We start from the raw sequence: 9,624 nt of genomic DNA, 5'->3' as shown, positions 1-9,624 counted from the left end.
ACTCCAGGCGATGGAGAGACGACGGTTCAAAGGTCAAAATATGGAGGGTTGCAGCCGTCCGATCTAGAGGTGATGAAGGCATGGACAAGAGTTTTTACAGATCCTTTGGAGAAATGTTAGATTCTGCTTTGGCAGTTTGATGTAACTGATAAAAACTGGTTTTATTTTTAAGTTTACTGCAGATTTTTGGTTTTCAAACTTAAAAAAAAAGCATTTTGGATGTTAAACATTACAATTTGTAGTCTAATTTACAGAATTTGTTCTTATATTTATTATAAAACAAATAACAGTTTATGATCATTCATGTATTTCTCTGTTTTTATGATGCCAACATAAACACAATCAGTCCTCACATTATAAGTCATCGGTCTGATTTGGAGCAGATTCCACTCTTGCCAGTAAAATATCCCTAAAAAGAAGATTAAGAGCTCTGAATTACTACTACGATAATTGAGACAAAACCGTCGACTTTAGGTCCTGTACAAAAGGTGGATGAACCTCCAGGATTTGGCCTGACAGATGCTTGATGATCTTGTCCGATGCTTGACTGAGATCTGGAAAAATTAGAGACAAAGTCAGCAACAGGTTGCGTTTTACTGCCGAACTGTTTCTGTTTGTCACCGATACCACTTTTAGGTTTGTGGTTGCAATGCTTTTGCCAGCTCATCTTTTTTTGTCCGTAGCGTAGATGTCTTCTCCAGGTAAGCAACAGGCATGAATAAAGTTTTGCTTACAGGAATCTAGCAGCTTCTTTTTTTGCTCCACATATTGTCTCTGAAGCTCTCTTGCTTTTGGGCAGGTGATGCAGGTCATCCTGGGCTCTGCAGCGACACATGCCTACATCAAACTGCGATGTGTTGTGGGTTCTTTTACTTTTCTGTCGAAACCAGCACTAATCCTTTTGCACATTTAGCTGTAGTAGCTGTTAGTTTTGTTTTTTTTGTTGTTGGATAACAACACAGACCAGGCATCGCTCTCAGTTTGCTCAATGAGCCTTAGCTGCCCATTATTCTGTCACCAACAACAAGTTTGTTCTGATTTGCGGTGAATGGTGGTTGGAGTAAAGACCCAAATTCAGCTCAGTTCAATTCAAAAATACTTTATTAGTCCCAAAGGGAAGTTCAATGTTGTAACTCATCATCCTGGTTTCATTAAAGAGTTGTTATAGATGCTGATGGCTGTGGCCGGGAAGGATTTCTTGTAGCGAGTCTGTCTTATAGCGGCTCTGAAGAAGCCTCTGACTGAAGACTCTCTGTTGTTGCATATTTGTTGTGTTAAATGTGGGGGTGTGAGTCTAAGTCCTCTCCCCATGGATCCTGCAGGCCAGCTGGATGTCTTTGGGCACGACGGTGACCCTCTTGGCGTGGACGGCGCACAGGTCTGTGCCCACCAGGTAAGCCTTGCTGGCCTCCTGCGGAGCCATGACAGCCGAGCTCTAGAAGTGCAGATCCTGGGCGATCTCCCGGACCAGGCGCTGGAAGGGCAGCTTTTGGATGAGCAGCTCAGTGGCGGATCTCCCTGAGAACCACGGTACCAGGCCTGTAGCAATGAGGCTTCTTCACTTTGCCAGTGGCCGGGGTGCTCTTGCGGGCGGCTTTGGTGGCGAGCTGCTTCCTGGAAGCCTGGGCTGTTTGGTTCTGGCCATGCTGGGGTTCCTTAAGGTTCCTTTGTGGAAATGTGGGCTGTAGTTGAGGTATTATTTCAGCTTTGCAGGATCCTGGAGGCAGGAGATAGGATGGGGGGTGGGGGTGGGGGTGAGAAAGACAGTGAAAACTTAATAAGACCAAAAATGCAAAGAGATTAAGGCAGGTGCAAGGAAAAAAGCCCTTCAGAATAGTGAACAGATGGACTAACTAAGGCTGATAAGAAGCAGTAGATCTCAGCTGAAAGGGCAAACTAATGAGACAAGTAAAACAAGATACAACATGCCGGGCACAGGGACTACCAAAATAAAACGGGACCTTTTATTGGGATTAGCAAACATGCAACTAAAACCACGTCTGAAACAAAAAAGATCCCAAACCATAAGAAATCTCAGAGCACAAAGTCTTCCTCAGACCACTGTTGGTGGTTTTCTGATCACCGTGAACGTCAGTAAGATCTGCTGTGATGAAGATGAGCCGTTTAGTCACTCCACTTTAGCTCATGTCAAAGCGTAAACCTTTCTCTCTTTTTTTTCTTTCTTTTAACACATGGACTCCAAGAACAGAATATTCACTGCCATGTGCCAATTTTTTAATGAAAAATGAGTGTTTTTCACTCCACTTATCGGTGGTTCTTATTTATGGCTAATGGTCCCGTCCTCTGTCCGCATGAGGAAAAGCTTGTCACCTTCATTATGGACCTTAGTCATTTCTCTTTCTTTGCTTGTTTCTTTCCGGAAATCTTTGTTTGAATCTTCCCTTCTGCTCACAGCCCCCCCTCCCTGCACCCCTCCCTGCCTTTTCTCTCCTCCTTACATAAGGACTGCCCTATTTTTTTTTCAGGGCCCAGTGAGTGGAAGGAATAAAGGAACTGAGTGGGTGAGGAAAGGGGAATGATGATGAGGAGGAGGTGGGGTGGGGGGTGAGGGGACGCAATAAAGAGAGGAAGAGAAAAGATATGGGGGCAGAAGAGAGGACTGTGTGTACACTTTGCACGTCAGGAAGACACAAACCTGCACATGTCCCCGTCATCGCACTCACCTCGCTGGCCTTCTCCGCCCACACACTGCTCACCCTTTTTTCTCCTTTCCGCGCATCCTTCCCCTCATCCCTACACGCCCGCTCCACCTAATTCACCTCTTTGCTCTCCGGCCTCCAGGGGTCCCGTCCAGTCCAATTCTGTAACCCACCGACCCATCTTCCTCCTGTCTCCGTCAGTGCCAGCCTATCGCCCAGATCTTCTGAGGACGCGCCGTTGACCCACGACCTCCAACGCCAGGTAAAATCATTACAAACGGTCAATGCCGTTTCTGTACTCACAACCTTCCTCAAAAGCAGCAACACAGACATGTTGAACATTAGATCTCTGGTCTATGAATGGTGGGATTATAGCTTCAACATTTTTGTCAACCAGCCAGCAGCTTTTATGTAAACAGCGCGCTGATGATGATGTCGCTTCCAACCACATTTGCGTATGATAAGCATACAAACAATCTTAGCAGAAACACACAGCGGTGACAAGGAATTTGAGCTATGATTAGAATTTCTGAACGAGTTTTTTGCTCTGGGGCGTTCGAGAAACGCAGCGTAAACTACTGACGAATGCACTTAAGTTTGCACATTCTTCGCTGCGCTCACCTACGTTTAGCGTTTTACTTTCCAGCCTGTGTGTTGGTTACAATTATTGTCACAGCGACAGGTGTGTGTGGTCAGTTTTCTGTTATGTCAACGTAAAGGCACTCATTTGATAATAAAATAACCAGACCCCCATCAGGGTGCAGGTTTACTCGTGGTTCCTATGGTATTTTTTTAGAAGCAGAACTGGAGGCTGGTCAGGTTCCTCCTATAGGACTACACCTGAAACCTTTATTTTTGATGAACATTTCCTGATTGTTTTAAATTTGCATTTTTACTTGGTTATTGAGGAGTTGAGTGTCTCTCAGACATGTCAAGTTTTATCAACATGCTTATTTTTATTTAGCCCGCTTTTTTATTAGTATTTTTATCTCTATATTATCACCAATTTTATCACTCTTTTTACGTTGAATCATAAATTGTTCTTTACTTTCACTTGACTTTTATTGTAAACTGTATTTTTATTGTCAGTCTCTGTGAAGCACCTTGACCCACACGCCTGTTGGGAGGGCTTTTATAAATAAAGCTTGATTGAAAACACAAAGTTTATGTTTTGTGGGGCTTGATTTTCAAAAGAAATGTTCTCAATTATTTGTTTGAAGGGTTTACTTGAACTAAACTGATGAATAATGCTGAACCTCTGCGAGCATATTGGCCATTATATTGCATATATAATATTGTAATGTAAGACAGCCATTAAAATGTCCATGAATGTATAATTGATGCTGATAATTCTCTTTAGTGTTGCTTCACTATATCTGTCACACAATATGATATAGCATCCAAAATTTAATGCTATTTTTATTTAGTGTGTACCAAATTAATGTGAAACCTCTAATATTCTCTCTGGAAAGCCTGGCTGAACCACTATGAGGACAAATAATTACAGTAAAGTACACCTTTAATGCTAAATAAACAATCTGACGATATGTAAACTGTTAATGAATGTTGACTGATGTTTTGTAATAAATGACAGATCTGTGCTTCACTCCAGAGAGTTTCTCAGACTTGTTAGTATCCCTGATGGGAAAATGGATTAAGAATTTAATTTGGGATTACCAACAATAGCACTAATAATAAGATAAGTTGTCTGCCTCCTCTTTTGTCCAAAGATGAACTCTCTCTGATTTTCTCTTCAGTTTCACACTTCGGCTCTTTCTTCTCACTGCAGCATTTATTTTACAAACTGCAAAACAGATATTACAACCATGTTCTGTTGTGTACAAATCACAACATCTGTTTATCCCTCATATCCTCAGATTATAGTGGAATAAGCTTTACCTAACTGAAGCCAACAAAATGCATTCAGGTAGATTTTCACAGAATCAGTTCAAACGCTAGATGTTCAGCTGCCATTTTTGCCATTTCTGCATTCAACTTCTTACTGACTTTAGGGTCAATGCTGCAATGTGAAAATGCCTCGTTCTGAAGCAAAAATAAGCACTGACTTTTATCCGTATCGACCATCATAAAATGCTGTTTTATTTATGCAAGAAATTAAAAACACACATGAAAACTGACAAACGAGGGGCTTTGCGAAAAAATAAAAAGGCTAAGAAACGTCGACCTTGAACAAGAAGTAAAAGCTGCAATGAAAATGAGATTCAGCGAGATGTTACATCATTTCTGTGGTCGTCCGGTGTCCATAACAATCTGCCATTTAGATGATAAATAGCAACAACAGGATGCAGAACGGAGAGCAGAGTGAAGCGGAGAGGTGAATAATGTAGATGCAAATGGTGCTTTTTGCATCTCAAATGATCAGCCCTCACTCAGTCTTCACTGCGTGTAAATAAACGCACAATAAATACGCCCCGTGTCCCATGCCAAAACACACTCGCATCCTAAAATACCGTGCCTCTGACGACTGAGATAGTACTGCTCATCAGATTTATGCGTGAGCGAGTCCATGCTAAATTTACTGCCAGGGAGCCAACTTACGCAATCCTCCCTGGTCTCCCTCCTGTCTACACAACAGCTTAATATCTTACATCTCAAACTGTCCCAGCACCTCCCCAGATTCCCACCCACACAATATGCGCTACAACTTTGACACTATTCCTGTAGCGGCCCCCGGCACCGTGGCACAAAAATACCAGCACCTCCAAGAACAGACACCAAGCCTGTCAGAGCATCATCACATCCCACATGGCAGCTGGGAGGGAAGGGAGGGAAGAGAGGAGAGCAGGTGGAGGGAACGAGCACAGCTGCTGTCGAGAAAAACGAATCAACAGAGAAAAATCCAGACTCTCGGTTTACAGGCAGATCAGCCGCAGACTGCTTTGCTTCGTTCTGAACTGATTCACCTCTCCTCCTCTCCGGCAGTCGGTGTCTGTTTTCCACTACAAACAAAATTAGATTTACCAGACACGGAAAGTCAGAAGAAAAGTCACGGCTTGAAACCAAACTGTATGAAAAACTAAATAACTTCCTATTTTAGCCCACTCTCTTGGAAGTATTAACGCCCAGCTTAAATGTGGGATTTAAAGAGATGGCAATCATTACTGTATTAATAAAAAAAACACTTTATATTATGACTGTAGTCCATCCATCTATTTTCTGCTGCTGATCAATGAGACAACAGGTCCAGGAAGGCAACCCAGACATCCCTCTCCCCAGCTCCTCCTGGGGGATCCCGAGGCGTTCCCAGGGAGGATACATCATCCGTTCAGGGAGTTCTGGGTCTTCCCCGGGGCCCCCTCCCTGCGGGACGTGCCTGAAGAACATCCACCTAGAAAGCATCCGAATTAGATGCCAGAAAGGAAGGAAGGAGGAAGTTCATTTTAGCTGCATGTATCTGGGATCCTGATCCCAAAGGGTTGGAACATCGCTGCAGGAGGAAATCAAAGCTTTGCCTCATCTTCATCACAACAAACCAAAGCCACACCTTCATTACTGCTGACCCCAGACCCGGAGGGAGCCTTTTTCTGCCTCTACCTCAGTCTCAGGAGCTGACCTCTGACTCAGTTACAAAGTCACAAAGTGAAGGCATATCTGTCTTTTTGTTAGTTTTTAGTATCAAATTAATATTTAGATACATATTCACACTTGTGGCTGAATTTAAATTATGTGAGGATGAAGGTTGGCGTTCACATTTATTATTATTTGTTTGCCCCTTTTTGAATTGATCCTTTCAGTGGTTCTGTTGGTTCTTGATTTGTTCTGTTTCATGTCTTCTTTTGGTTTGTTTCAGCCTTGTTTCCTGCTCCTCTATCACACCTGGTCTCGTTTGCGTTTGTCTTATCAGTCGAGTCGTTACCTGCTCTCAGCAAATATAGCTTAGTTTTCTGCACTCCCTTTTTTAGATTCTTGTACTCCTGCCTGTTCTGATGTCACTCCAGCTGCTGTTAGCTCTGGTCTGTTCTGTTTAAGAGGAAATTAATCCTTAAATGAAGCACAGTTGATTCCAAAGCATACCTGCCTGCAGCCTCCTTTACTTGTATTTAAGTCCCACTACTTGTACACCTCAAACCAAAGCAGTTTAGAGCACAGGTGTCACACTCTGTTCCTCTGGGGCCGCTCTCCTGCTTGTTTTAGATGTTCACGCTTTAAAACACCTGGTTTAAATTGATGACTCGTGGACGTGCTTCTGGAGAACTTGATGATTTGGTGAGGAGGTGATTGAACCGTTTGAATGAGGTGTGTTGGAGCAGAAAAAACTAAAACGTCCAGGACAGTGGAGGCTCGAGGTCTGGAGTTTGACACCCCTGGTTTAAAGTTAAAAGCTGGATGGAGGATGTTGAGGGGGAAAAGGACCTGGAATCGATCAGATACCCCTCCTTTTGGAGACACGGTTTCCCTATGTGTCAATGAAGCACGACTGCAGGAAGAAATGGGAAAGCAAAAGGAGTTTGAGGGGAGAGGGAATTGACTGACTGATTGAGATACGTCCCGCTTAACTTTCAGGGTCTGTTTTAAATGTTAAAAAAAAAAATACAGCCAGCAGCTGATCATTTTTCTTTGCATGTCAGGGGTGAAAATAAACACAAGAGGGAAGAAATGGAGAAACAACACCTTCAAACTGCTTCACTACAATACTTCAGCTACGTTTAGACCAATTCAAGAATTATTTTAAGACCCAGGCTCCCAAAACACTAATTATCTGACCGGACAACAACCAGGAACACAAAACAGGTTTTCTACCCGACAAAACAAATATAAAACCTAAAGAAAAGAAAAAACTAGAAACATTTGGAGAGTTCAAACCTCTGCCAGGCCTATAATGTCCTTTAGTCCAACTGAATTGTGATTAAAAAGGTTTTCACAGCCATCTTTGCTTAATAACCAAAACCTGGATTTGTACAAGCCTGTAAATTGTTCAAACAAACTTTTCCTAAGTGGATTTTGATCTGTTAAATGAATTCTGCTTAAAAATCTGTGGACATGTCACTTCAGCCGATCCAAACTTCTGTATCAGCTCCTTAGTTCTACTTAAAAAAACAACAACGGATAAACACAATGTTAAAGGTTACACGAGTGCATCAAACATCATCAGACGTTATATTTTACCTTAACAGGGGATTGGCATTAAGTCATTAAGTCATTAAATCAATTTTAACAGAGTGGTACTAATAGTTCAAGTGTGGTGATTCTGGAGGTTTAGTATTTTTGGTACTTCCTGGTGGGCCGTCTCGACGGCTGATTGGCAGCTCCTCGTCACTCCCTCTACACCTGTGGCAGATCAGGCTCATCAGAAGGCAGCTGGTACTTAAGGCCGTGGTGGGAACCAGACCAGCGCTGGAGCATTGTTTTGCCTCTGTGGTAATGCGCTAAGCCTCTTGTGAATTACGAGCTTTTTTAGTGAACCCTTTCTGAGCTTTTTGTATTTTTTCGTGCTTCTACCTACCTAGGACTACCTAACCTGCGTGGACCCAGTCTGGTCTGCTGTGGACACCTGCCTCGGAGATAAGTTACCTATCTGTTTGCCTGTGCCTGTCTGCCTGCCTCGTGAGGGATACTTACCTACTGCCTCCTGGAGAATCTGCCAACCTGTTACCGGGAAATACCTACGTTTGGACTCACCTCCGTGCCGTGGATCATCCTTCGCACAGTAAGGCCTCCCACCTGTGGATATAATACTTACCTGCCTTCCTCACCAAGGAAATACTTACCACGTCCTCTGCTTCCAGGTTCCTGGTTCCTGTAATTATTCACTGTAAAATAAACTCACTTCCTATTATCTTGGTCTTCCGTGTCTGTCTGACGCCGAGCTGCTCATTTTAGAATATTTACGAATCCTGACATCAAGATGTTCTCTTTTAACAAAAATTCAGTTGACTCAGGCGACCTTTGGTGTCCCTGAAGACTAAGTTGTAAAAAAAATATATTAATAAACTTTTTATTCCAGCTCTTTTATTTACAGTGCTTCAGAAATAAAACCAGCAAAGCACAAAAGGTCAAAGCTACTGTACCGCTTTAAAATAAAATAAAAAAAAGCCAAAGGAACAAACGTATCGAGGATGTTTTGTCACTGTTGCTGAACTTTTGTAGAAAGCTTAAAAAGTTATGTTTTAGTTTCATCTGCAGCTTTAGAAACATTTACCGAATCGATGCTCTGCTATAAAACTCACACATTGAAAACAGAAAAAAAACAAACAATTGGGGTACTTAGAGTTTTATTTTGATGTAAGGCTGCAGTTAAAGATTTAATTTATTCAAATTATCGGTGTATGATTAAAGACCTGCAACACAAATTACATAAGCTGTTTGCTTATGTTTACTGTCATTAATTAAATGTCAGGCCGCAGACGGCTTGACTTTTTAGAAACAGAGAAAGAGATTGTTAAAGAGTGAGCGCATCTGTGTGACTCCATTATATAACTCATTTTACAGGCTTTATTCAGACCACGGACACAAATAAATACAAAAAAAAATCAAGCTTTTTGGGAAAAATAAAACGGGTAAAAAAATAAATAAAAAGGAACAAAGAACCCAATATCTGAAAGGGCTCATAAGAATCAGTCACTGTGGGTCCTTCCTCTCTCTTTCTCTCGGTGCTCCTTTTTATTTATTTTTCGTTTCCTCTTTCTATCACAATGTAGATGGACTGTTGCCGAGGGCAACCTGTGTGTACTCACCTAACGATGAACAGGAAGTGGTGTGTGAGTAAAGGTGCTATTTATAGCAGCGTGTGTAGAAAGGACATTTGCTCGGTTGTGGATGCATGTGTTCTGTGTGCGCGCATGTGAACACCTGTGTGTGTGTGTGTGTGTGTGAGAGAGAGCAGCCAGCCTGTACCAGGGAAGAGGAGGAGGAGGAGGAGGAGGATGCAGATTGTGAGACTCAGACAGTTACTGGAGAGAACAGGAGGGGGAGAACGAGTGCAGGATGGATGGAGGGAGTGAGG

General features: G+C 42.5%; 1 long non-coding RNA gene and 1 pseudogene across 1 annotated transcript; one reads left to right on the top strand and one right to left on the bottom strand.

The window, feature by feature from the left end:
• Window positions 1-1,164: 1,164 nt before the first annotated feature.
• Window positions 1,165-2,337, bottom strand: LOC119617848 (annotated as a pseudogene).
• Window positions 2,338-7,977: 5,640 nt separating this feature from the next.
• On the top strand, window positions 7,978-8,422 carry LOC119617903. The gene is made up of 3 exons (XR_005234357.1): window positions 7,978-8,039; window positions 8,129-8,328; window positions 8,408-8,422. It is a non-coding gene; the product is annotated as an uncharacterized LOC119617903 (long non-coding RNA).
• The last annotated feature ends 1,202 nt before the right edge of the window (window positions 8,423-9,624 follow it).

The sequence above is a fragment of the Kryptolebias marmoratus genome, linkage group LG2 (genome assembly GCF_001649575.2).
Source record: "Kryptolebias marmoratus isolate JLee-2015 linkage group LG2, ASM164957v2, whole genome shotgun sequence".
NCBI classification, from domain to species: Eukaryota; Metazoa; Chordata; class Actinopteri; order Cyprinodontiformes; family Rivulidae; genus Kryptolebias; species Kryptolebias marmoratus.
Note: the sequence above shows the minus strand (reverse complement) of the source record. Positions and strands in the feature narration are given on the sequence as shown.